This window comes from Adiantum capillus-veneris, chromosome 29 (genome assembly GCF_014529385.1).
Source record: "Adiantum capillus-veneris isolate H3 chromosome 29, ASM1452938v2, whole genome shotgun sequence".
In the NCBI taxonomy this organism is placed as follows: Eukaryota; Viridiplantae; Streptophyta; class Polypodiopsida; order Polypodiales; family Pteridaceae; genus Adiantum; species Adiantum capillus-veneris.
Window position 1 is genome coordinate 120,570,425 of NC_140959.1, and position 11,186 is coordinate 120,581,610.

The following is an 11,186-nucleotide window of genomic DNA, read 5'->3' on the forward strand; positions in this document are numbered from 1 at the left end:
GGACACCTGCTGTAGGGAAAGTACAAGAAGATGCTAGAGGGCAAAGGAGTGACCCAGGACCACGCAGATCTAATAGAGTCAGAAATCCAGTCTAGAAATTGACTTATGATGGGTATCTAGCGCATCACCAAGCCTACATGGCTAAGGTGATACAGGATGTGGAGCCCACATGTTTTGAGGATGCAATTGGAAATGTGCATTGGGATGATGCAATGAATGAAGAGATGGCTGCATTGGAAGCAAACGACACATGGGAGTTGGTGCCATTGCCAAGTGGCAAGAAAGCTATTGGCTGTAAATGGGTGTATAAAACCAAGCATAAGGCTGATGGTAACATTGAGTGGCACAAGGCAAGGCTGGTCGCAAAGGGTTATGCACAGACGTATGGCATAGACTATGAGGAGACCTTTGCTCCTGTGGCAAAGATGACGACTGTGAGAGTTGTCATAGAAGTGGCTGCATCTAGAGGATGGATTATGCATCAAATGGATGTAAAGAATGCCTTCTTGAATGGTGAGTTGCAAGAGGAAGTGTATATGGATCAGCCACCTGGTTATGTCGATCCAGGTTACCCAGATTATGTATGCAGACTTCTCAAAGCTTTGTATGGTTTGAAGCAGGGCTCTAGAGCATGGTATGATAGGATTGCCAAGTATCTTGTCAGTATTGGTTTTAGGAGAGCTCATGCTGATCATTCACTCTATGTACGTGAGAGTGATGTGGGGATTGTGGTCATTACCATATATGTAGATGACCTTATTATTGTTGGTGACAATGCTATGGAGATTGACCATGTGAAGGGTCTTCTCAAACAGGAGTTTGAAATGAAAGATTTAGGCGAGTTGTGCTACTTTCTTGGCATTGAGGTGATCAGGACTCCAGAGGGTGTATGGCTATCACAGAGACAGTATGCTTTGGACATGTTGTCAAAGTATGGTATGGCTGATTGTAAGCCAATTTCTATTCCCTTGGATGTGAATGCAAAGCTGAGTGCAGAGAAGGGTGATGTTGTTGAGGATGTCAACATGTACAGGAAGATTGTGGGTAGTCTAATCTACTTGACTATCACGAGGCCAGACTTGGGCTACACAGTAGGCTTGGAGAGTCAGTTCATGCAGCTTCTGAGGAAGCCACATTTGGATGGAGTACGATGCACACTTAGGTATGTGCAAGGTACTCTTGACTACGCATTGTTCTATGCAGCAGATGCACCATTAGCATTGTATGGGTATACAGATGCAGATTGGGCAGGTAGCATTATTGATAGGAGATCTACGAGTGGCTTCATGTTCTCTTTTGGGAGTGCTGCTGTTACTTGGAGCAGCAAAAAGCATCCTACGGTTGCTTTATCGAGCACAGAGGCCGAGTACAGAGGTGCAGCAGTTGCGGTGTGCGAGGTAGCTTGGCTACGCACATTACTTGAGGACTTGGGAGTGCAGGTGGACGAGCTGATTGTCATTCATTATGACAACCTCAACAGCATGCAGTTGTCTAGGAACCCAGTGTTCCATGCCAGGACCAAACACATAGAGGTCCATTACCACTACGTTCGAGAGCGAGTGTTGGCGGGCGACATCGACTTGGTCTACGTCAGCACAGAGGAGCAGATAGCGGATATCTTTACCAAGGCCCTCGGAGCTGAGAAGCTTCGACGTTTCCGGACTATGCTTGGACTCTGCGACATGCAGAGCTCGAGGGGGAGTGTTGAGATGTCGAGCTCTACACCTTGAGCTGGCATCCACTACGGGTCTTGGCCGCTTATGGCATTTACTCACTGGCGCGTTAGGTGACCGACACGGAGGATCTCTGCCAGTGATTCTACAGCTGGTACACTTATAGTGCCAGCCTAGTACGCTTCTAGTGAGTTCACACTTAGTGACCGCATGTACATATGTGCTACTTTTCAGCTTTAGCACTTAGTCATTTTGTACTCTCTTTTGTGTGAAGAAGAATAAGAAGCTTTCCATCTCTGTGCGCTTTGTGCTTGTCTTGTGTAGCTCTCTTGCATCCTCATTCTTTACACCATGATCATTGTGGTATATCTTATTGGAGATCCTTGCGATAGGATTTATAAGGACACAGATGGTACCCGATATTCCTTGATGATTTGATTGCTCTATTATCCACAGCATGGCCACGTCCTGCAATGATGACCACACATAGTCCACAGACACCTTCTAGACAAATTTCTCCTACCAGGTCACCTCTTAAATCTTCATCACATAGACAAATTCTGCTTCAAAGCACAGTTGATCAGTTGAGTTCTAGAGTGATTTAGATGAAGGAGACGAATTCCCAAATTGATGATAGGACCAGTGCACCAAGGAGCACTATCGTAGAGACACCTAGAGTGAATATTCCAAAGGTTTCTACTTGCTCTATAGAGGAGGTATAGCCTAGAGATTGCTCCTATGCTAGAGACGAGACCTGAGCATTCAAATAATTTCACTAACTAGGACTAGCAGTCAAGTAAATGAGTTAACCTAAAGTCACGGCCTCCTAACCTCATGGCTCATCTATAAGACTAAACCCTCAGAAATTAACTAAAGCAAAGACAAATTTAAACATCTATAATGGAAAATGACAAAACATAACTAAATGCACTCAATCAAACCATGGAAAACCATAATATCCAAATATCAGTATCCACAAGCATGAATTATGGAACGTAGTAGACATAGAGATATGTTATGCATTTCCTCGATAACTGTGGAAATAATCAATCAATGATCGAGCCCGGGGGATTCACTCTATATTCACTCTATAATCAATCAATGAGAAAAACTATTATAGGTGAGGAGAGCTCGACCTACATTCAGTGAGATATTGTGAACATTCAAGATTTGGCTACCGAAGAGCCGACCACCTATCACACCATAGGTTGACATGAGACATCACTAACTTGAGATTTCTCACGAAAATGTTTTTGACTTAGAGCTTGGTAGGAGTCAGTCTTTGGGGGATCTTGAGCCACAAAGTTCATTGAACATACAGTCACGGATTGATGTCATCCGTAGACCCATTAGTTTTCCTACATATTCTACTATCCACATGGAGCTATGTGATAGCCATCCATTAGATAGAGAGCTAGGAGATTTCAAATTTTACTATTTGGAGAGAGTTATCTTATCCCTCCTAGTTGCACTAGACCCTTGACTTGTGTAGATTGACCATGGTGCACTAGACACATGCATGTATACTAGAGGCACTTTTTTCCATTTGGGTTTTTTCCCTCTAGGCATCCAGGTATGAGACTTTAGTTTAGGATTTCTTTTTATTTGCATTTAGGTAATAAAACATTTACTTCTATGCTGACACACCTTGCTAGGTGGTAGTGTTTTGTTTATGATTTTGCAACATAGATGGACTTCAGCTCACGCAACATGGATAGATCAAGCTCCAACATTGATTGATTGTTTCCAGAGATATCGAGGAGATGCATCACATACTACTACATTTCATGATTCATGCTTGTGGAATTATAATTTTTTATGGTGGTTTTCCATGGTTTCATTGAGTGCATTTAGTTATGTTTTGTTATCTGCCATTATAGATGTATAAATTTGTATGTGCTCTAGTTAATTGACTTAGAGTTTAGTATTATAGATGAGCATTGAGGTTAGGAGATTGTGACTTTAGGTTAACTCATTTATTTGACTGTTAGTCCTAATTAGTGAAATTATTTGAATGTTTGAGACCTTAGGAGTGTATTACGCATAGAGAGGCTTGCTCACTCAAACAACAAAGAACACTAGTGAGAATACAAAGGAAATGGAAGCAAAAAACAAAACAACCACGAATGTAAAATCTTAAGCTGGAAGAGAAATCCCGGCCTGAGTTGGTACTTCACTCACATGTATTGCCTATGGTACTAGAGCCCTAGAGGTTCCTAGTGTGAGCGCTTTTCTTTGAGAAGCAAAAATTCCCGAGCATACAAAATAAGCACACACGTCAAATGATCTTGAGCCAATGTGAAAGAAAGAAAAATAAAGAGAAAAAGAAAAAATTTAAGAAAAATGACATTAAAAAGACTTCCCTTGAGCTTATAGTGAAAAATTCAAGTTTTTGTTTGGAGTTGTGAGAGTTAGTTGGATAATCAGAGTTGAAAGTCACAATTAGGGAATCTTGGATTTAGATAATCTTCCTAACTTAGATAGTACTAGAGTAGTTTTTTTTACCTTAGTCATAGCTAACTAATCGTTAGACTCATCCATAAGCCCAAAACTCTTGATTGATTAATTTCAGCAAAGTGCATTTAATTTGTCCTTAATGACAGTGTAGCATTTCATAATTCTTTTCATTTATTCATTTCCACATATGCTTTGCATTCCCCTCATGCGTTATTGCCATATAATTTATCTTACTACCTCATCGACATTTTTCTTTTGCAGGCACATCCTTCCTCGAACGTCTACCTCGACATGGCTTTGTCAGGGACGACAAAGCTTCTGAAGGGGGGGGTGTTGATGGGCGAGCATTAATGACATGCATTGTGATTCCATTGATGTTTACACACATGTGTATATGTACCTTTATTTAATCTACGGGCTCTATGAGAATTCCAGCTTGTATTTGTGAGCCTAGGCCTAATTTTACGCACATTTGAGCGGTTGGCCACTTCTTTAAAAACCCTAGGTATAAATGTCAAATGGTACAATGTGACGCTCATTCTTTTGTTGAGAGCTATGGTGGAGAGTAGAGTAGAGAGGTGGCTATGGAGATTGAGCTCCCCTCTCACATTGTAGCTAGCATTGGACTGATAATGCAAAGTTATTTGTCTCTTTGTGCTTCTGTCCCATGTCTCTATGTGTTGTGATGCTTAGAATAAGCTTGTGATTATTAGTCTCTAATTTCATCTAATCATTCTCTTCTCTTGCTAATTTCCTTAGGGGGTGCACCTTTAAGAAACTATCCATATAGCATGCATTCAAAGGGTTACAAAAAAACCCCTTTACTTACATTCTTAAGGGTCTTTCTCTCAAATCAATTAAAACCCCCTTTTGTAAATATAGTCCTATTAAGATTACAAAATTTTGGCAATTAAAAAACCCATTCATTTGAACTCACGTGGTAAATTACATGTCTAAGAGGTGAACCCCCCGAGCTGATTTCCTCATGTGTGTGCTCGATTAGAGTGTGTGTGTTGAGGCAATGGCATTGCATTTCTATAATCTTGGCTTTCGTATGCTTGTGTGTGCATGATTTTGTGTGTGAATGTTAGTCATTAGTGAGAGATTAGCATAATGTCCTTGAGCTTGTGAGAGATGAGTGATGGATCAAGGTGTGTGTGCAAAGAGCTTCCCATCTCTTCTTGGATTCCCTCTTGTCTAATCACTACGTTAGAAAGGGAATGGGGTCTAAGGGGGCCTCTTTATTTGCCATGGGATTAAAAAGGAGATTATGGAAGGGGCAAATGGGTGGATGCCATGTCGACTGAAATGGTGGGTATGGCACGGCCTAAAAGTAAGTGGTCAAACTTGTACTCTTTTATAAAATACAAAGAGAAAATCTATTATAAATTCAAAAAAATGAATTTTTCTCCTAATAGTTGAATAAAAACCAATCCTTTCTCTCTCTACTGGCTGCCAGTTTCTCCCCCCTCTCTCCTAAAAGGGGTCCCCTCCAAAAACGTGCTGATCATTCCCTCCCTCTCTCTCTAATGTACCATCTCTCACTTCTCTTCACTTTACCTTGTTTCTCTCTCCTTCCTTTCAGTTTTCCCTCCCAAAATCTCTGCATCAGAAGTTTGAACCTCCTTTCCCTCCTCAAGCTTAGTGCATTCTTGAGGACTGCATTCTCCTCAGATTGAAGTTCTCCATTACTCCATGGGCCTCACTAAACACCTCTAGCTAAATATGAAGTCTACAGCATATCCTTCTACTGCATCATCCCTCTTTCTTTCCTGAACAGGTTTCTTGCATTTAGCTCTCTAGAGAGGATCTACTTCCCTCTCAATATTTGCAACATTTCTTCCACATGAAGACAACAAGCAGGTGGAATAGTATAGAAGTAAGTGGAATCCTTCACCTTTGTGTACCATCAAGATTCTTGCTCTTTATACAGCTGAGAACATGGATGTGCAATGTCTAATCATAAGTGTTTGTGTGCAGGTTGTGCCACTATTTCCCATGGCATCATCAGGTACTCGATGACCTAGGAGTGTCATTGACTCCATTTCATGCAGCAATGTACAAGACAACAATGGATATTGGGTGACGATGGAGTTAAAACGAATGATGTGGGTGACAATGCAGCCCAGCTCAAGAGGTGCACACAAGGTCTCAAGGAGACACATGGCTTCTTGAGCACACCATTGGAAGGGAAGAATCATGGAGTTCAAGCAAACACAAGACCGCAAGAGGCTTGCGAAGGTGCAACATGTGTATGTTGCTTCACAACTAAAGCTAGAGACAGCAGTGGCTCCATTGAGGTTTCCTGCAAATTGTAATTTTTACTCCTCTTGCAAGTTTTTTGGTTATCTATTTAGTATTTCTGCCTTGTGTGTTGCTTTTGATGACTATAAGATTTCCATTGCTTTTTGTTCATATTTACAGATGTTTTTCCATCCAATTTTGTAGAGTGGGAGCCAATAGAGTCCTTCACTGGAACTTTTGAGGCCATCCACTTTGAGCTTGGCAAATTTCTCTATGTTGGTTTTCAGTCCTCTGAGCTTGCCTCACGTGAATTTTTTTTATGATCATACTTATGTCACAACTAGGTGAAATGGATATGCTAATCTATCTTTGGTTCACTCGCCAACCTTGGAGAGTTTGGAATGGCCTAAGCCAGACAGTGCCTTGATCGGAGCAACTAAAAGGAAAATCGAGGTGGATGTGCAAGTAGCAATGAAGTGCACCTATGGTTCCCATAAAGCCACGGTAACATGGAATATGTCTCTTCATGTGTTTGTATTTATATTTCACCTTCAGAGTGTTCACAGGACACCAACAATGTGGACTTGCAAAGGGGGAAGTGCGATCGACGGGTTTCTTGTAGCTGGATGGGAAACTAAGGTGGTCAACCACCAAGGAGATAGAATCAAGTGCTCTATAGTTGCTAACAAGATGGTGTTTAGATACCATATTGCAAAGCAAAGCTTGTCGATGGTCTTTCCCTATAGAAGATGGAAGCTGACGATGAGAGAATGGGAGGCACTAGACTCTGAGGTTGCTGCTAGAGAATCAATTGGTCTGCAAATACATCTCCACGATGATGTAGTGGACCACAATACAGTGAACAATGACCGGCATCTTAGTCACCTTCGCGAGTATCTTAATCTCAGATATACCTTGCCCAAACAATATCTCTTTGTAATCAATGAAAAGATTGTTCGCTCCAGGAAAGAGAAGAGCGTTCTGTGTGAGAACATTCCTTTTCGACGATGTATTTTTGTAAAAGCTTGTGACTGACATGGATTTTTTCCACATTAATACATATGGTGTTTTCAATCTCTATTCTCAGCTTGTTCAAGTTTTTGATTGAAACGTGCAATTTATTTGTTGTGGAGCACAAATGTTTTCAATGTTGGTGTCTTTCAATGCTTTGTCGCGTGATTTTGTTTAAAATAAAAGTTTTAATTTATTTTGACATTAATTTAAGTGCTTTTAAAAAAGTGACTTTCTAGTTTTTAAACTTCATTTCTCACATTCACAAAACTCTAGCTCTAACCTCTCTTCGCATCTTCTTCGCGAACGAACCCATGGCAACGTCTACTGATGCACTTCTCACACAATTAGAAAGGGTAGGACTTGCAGATCGAGCACATGAACTACTCAATGTGCTCGAGGTGAAAATTGACATGCAGGCCACTGCCAACCTTCATGCAGAGGCATTCAGAAGATTTCTTGACTACATGGCGTAGCACATGGAGGAATATGCCATAATCTTTGAGGGATCCGACACGGCGTGGTTGCCAGTGGATTTCTTGAATCATCTCTATGCGGCTGACAAAAACTTCCAGTTTCTCTTATTGAGGTTTATTAAAGGCCTCACGGAACGGGACTCCAAGACAGAGGATGAGGATGATCTCATGGATTTGGGCATGGGGTGCATAGGCACCCAATTTATTTCATGGGACATGGTTCTAACATTACTTGTTCTTGAGGGCATGGACAAGGGAAAATCAAAGGAAAAGGTCAACCAAAGACCTCCTGTGACCATTGTGGAGGAATCAAATGAAGTTATCAAAGAGATAGATGAGCAGGCTGAAGCATCTATGGCACTCGTACTCATGGAAGATCCCAGCACCACTGAGGAGCAAGATCGAATGATAGAGGGAGATGAGGTGTTGGAAGAGATCCCGGACCTCCAAATTCTCACTTTGCATCTAGTGGTGGTGGATGATTGTCAGTTTTTGTTCCTTGACGACATTGCCAAAACGTTAGGACTCAAAGAAGATGAGTCACTTGCAGTGCTTGCTATCTATGCGGGCATGAAGGATCCCAGTGGGAAGGAAGAGAATGTCAATTTTTAGATTGATTTCAAAGACCAAGATCTCTCAGCAAGCCTCTCCTTCCTCCCTAGTGCAAACAACAATAGTTGGTGCAAGCAGTAGCAAGTACACTAGTAGAAATAAAATCATGTGCCTCTTTCTATGAAAGCGTACCAGAGAGTGCATTTCATCCACACAAACCACTGATTGCAATTGGTATAGATGATCGATCTTACAAAGAAAAATCTTGAAGAGAGGGATGAAGAAACTGAGGTAAATAAATCTAAACCTAGTAGAATTTCTAGTAAGGTGTTAATATCAATTAAAATGCTTTGCAGATGGCTTATCATGTTGATAAGTTCGCAATGCATACTGGAGGCTCACGCAACGTCTCCATGGGTAGAGATAGTTCTCTTTGGCACTACCTGAGCCATCTGGGGCCATCGATTCTTAAAGTTGCTCACACAGAGTTCTCCAAGATTGGTTCTGCAGAGCTGCTAAAGTGTAAAGCATTAAGTGGCATACCCGTTGAAGATTCTCTCACCTTAAATGCTCATAAATGTATATTGGTGGATCGAGAGGCAGCATTGTATGCCTTTACAGGCAAACACCCAGGCTCGGTCCTCTCCCACTGCGCCTTGAGCCTAGGTCAAGGGTTGACAAACCCAGAGGAAATTGTAAAATCATTCGGTGTCAAGTCAGCCATTCGCCCATTACCCAAAGATGTAATTCGTAGAAACACCAATCGACCATGATGTAATATTCGAATCAATAAAGAATAAATGTTTTTGTCAATGGTTTTTGTCACCATTCCGTACTTGTTTTTTTATTCATATTGTCCAATAATTTCCATTTTTTGTCCGTCAAGGCACACACGTGCACAAAACCTCGAACATGCAGGCACCGGGTGGCCAGGAGGAGCGTCTTAGAGATAATTTTGCGAAACGGGGCGATGGGGGGTCGTACGGGCTCAAGAAGGGCATGTGACGCATCGGCGGCGCTAGGCAGGGTCAGAGGGTGCAAAAAAATCCCCTGTGCGCCACGGCACGCAGGGAGCAATTCTGCCAGTGGTGGAATTGCTCCCTGCATGCCATGGCGCATAGGGGCTTTTTTTGCACCCTCTGACCCCGCCCGGCGCCACCCATGCGTCACATGTCCTTCTTGAGCCCGTACGCCCCGCTCGTCACCCCGTTTCGCAAAATTATCTCCAAGATGCTCCTCCCGGCCGCCGAGTGCCTGCATGTTCGAGGTTCTGTGCACGTGTGTGCCTCAGCGGGCAAGAATGGAGCCATGGTGGTTAACTTTAATTAAACATATCCAAAAATTCAAATACATATAAAAAACAATGTACAAATCAAAATTGAACAATTGCTCGGAATGGTAGAAATTCGCCAGTTGATATTATAGAGAAAGATTACAAATCTCATGGAGAGACTATACATGGGATAAACTACATCTTATGAAGGCATCCTTCATTTCTTAAATTTAGTGCTAAGGCTAAATCCGTATTTTTTAAAGTTACATGCTTTGCATGCGCCATACAGGAGACGCCATCTTAAAAAAGCTGCACCAAAATGTCTTCGGCATCCTGTAAGGCCAGTAAAGCTGCGCGTTGTATTCTTGTAACGGAATCATTGTATCCATCTATCATCTCTCTCACCACCCGATAGAAGGCTGCTTTGGGTATGATTGGCTCAGTGCTCTTTTTGTATTTCTTGATCTCACGTAGAACCACTGTGCCTGGCCTCCATCTCCGCTTTTTCTGTGTTGTTGGTGGTGGTGGAGGAGCTGCCTGCCTAGCCCATTGAGGAGGATCATCTTTGTATTTTTTCCTCCTCTCCTCTTGGGTTTGCTGCTCTTCTGGTGTCATCTTGTCCCTTTTTCTTTTTGCACATTGTTTGGCTCTCTGACGGATTTTTGAAGTCTTTGAGCTCCCAGCCTTTGCTTGTTGGGTGGCTTGAGCTCTATCTTCTGCCGCCTTCTTCTCTGCCTCTGCTCGTGCTTGTAAGTTGACCAAATGAGCTCTCTCGGAAATCTCTCTGCCTTTCCTCCTGCTCTCTACTCTTCTTGCGCTGCCAGGGCTTTCTTTTCAACTGCCTCTTTCTTTTCCCTCTCCCTTTGTCTTTTCCTCCTCTTGGCCTCTTTTTCTTTAGATACCAGATCACCTGCTATTACCTCGATTACTCTTTCTTTGATTCGCGGTGGATACTTTCGCGTCGTAGTATGTGGGGTGGCCTGAGCACCAGTGGTTGTGGCACGAGGCGATGGCGGTGGATTTTGAAGCGGACCTAGATATACATGTTCTGTTTCTTGTGTTGCTCTGCGAAGAGGTGAAATCAGTGGGGGATCTGGAAGAGGTGTGCGAGTGGCATGGGTTAAATCATCAAGACCTCCAAATATGTGTCGCATGTTGCTTTGATCATCTGGATTTGATGGTTGGGGAGGCTCATGGGTGTTTGGAGCAGGCTCGGGCACTAGGTTATCCACTTGTGGTCGAGGATGTAGATTTGAAGCCATGGATTCTGCATGGATTTCCAGCTGCAGATTTTCTGCGGTGTGAGTGGTTGTGGTGGTATTGTGCGTAGTGCCAGCCTGCTCGTGTGAATCGTCCATGTGGTGCAAGATGTGAGTACGTGTGTGTTTGTGCTCGAGTGGATCTTCTAGAATTTGCAAACAAGAAATGAACTTCAAGTTGTGAGTTTTGACTTATATAGTACTAATTTTTAAAAAAAAACTTAAAAACTCAATAATACCA